This window comes from Leishmania donovani, chromosome 31 (genome assembly GCF_000227135.1).
Source record: "Leishmania donovani BPK282A1 complete genome, chromosome 31".
Lineage (NCBI taxonomy): Eukaryota > Euglenozoa > Kinetoplastea > Trypanosomatida > Trypanosomatidae > Leishmania > Leishmania donovani.
In genome coordinates this window covers 1493201-1493822 of record NC_018258.1, presented here as the reverse complement: position 1 = coordinate 1493822, position 622 = coordinate 1493201, and positions in this window count along the sequence as shown.

Sequence of the window (622 nt, the reverse complement as noted above, 5' to 3'; positions counted from 1 at the left end):
GGGTGGGTGGATGTAGGGAGAAATAGAGAGAGGGAGATATAGAGTGATGGGCGGAGGGAATCGGGGGAAGGTGGGCGCCGTGAGATGGTCAAAAGACCGACTGCAAAGGACGCGCGAGTCAGCGGACCTGTGTCGCCCTCCACTTGCATGTGCCTGTGTGTGGGTGTGGGTGTGGGTGTGGGTGGGTGGATGTAGGGAGAAATAGAGAGAGGGAGATATAGAGTGATGGGCGGAGGGAATCGGGGGAAGGTGGGCGCCGTGAGATGGTCAAAAGACTCGCGAATCGGGTGACTCGAAGTGACAGTGGAAGATGTCACGGCGCCGAGCAACACCGAAGCGGCGCTGTGGAAATGGTGAGGCTGTTTGCCTTTTTGGTCGTGCAGGCTGTTGCCACACAAAACAGGTCTGAGTTTCTCTTCCCCGAGACAAAAATGGGCAAGACTTTCCTTTGCAAGGATGTGCGCGGCAGTGACCCCGCTGCACCTTTCGCTGGCATCCGGCGCGGTTCGATGGAAAGTCCCCAGCGCCTAACAGAAAAGAGGGAGGGCCTGCACGTACTTCAGTGGGAGACGCGTCAGCAGTGCCGCTGCCCCTCCTCCTCTACGCGAGAAGAAGCAGAGGA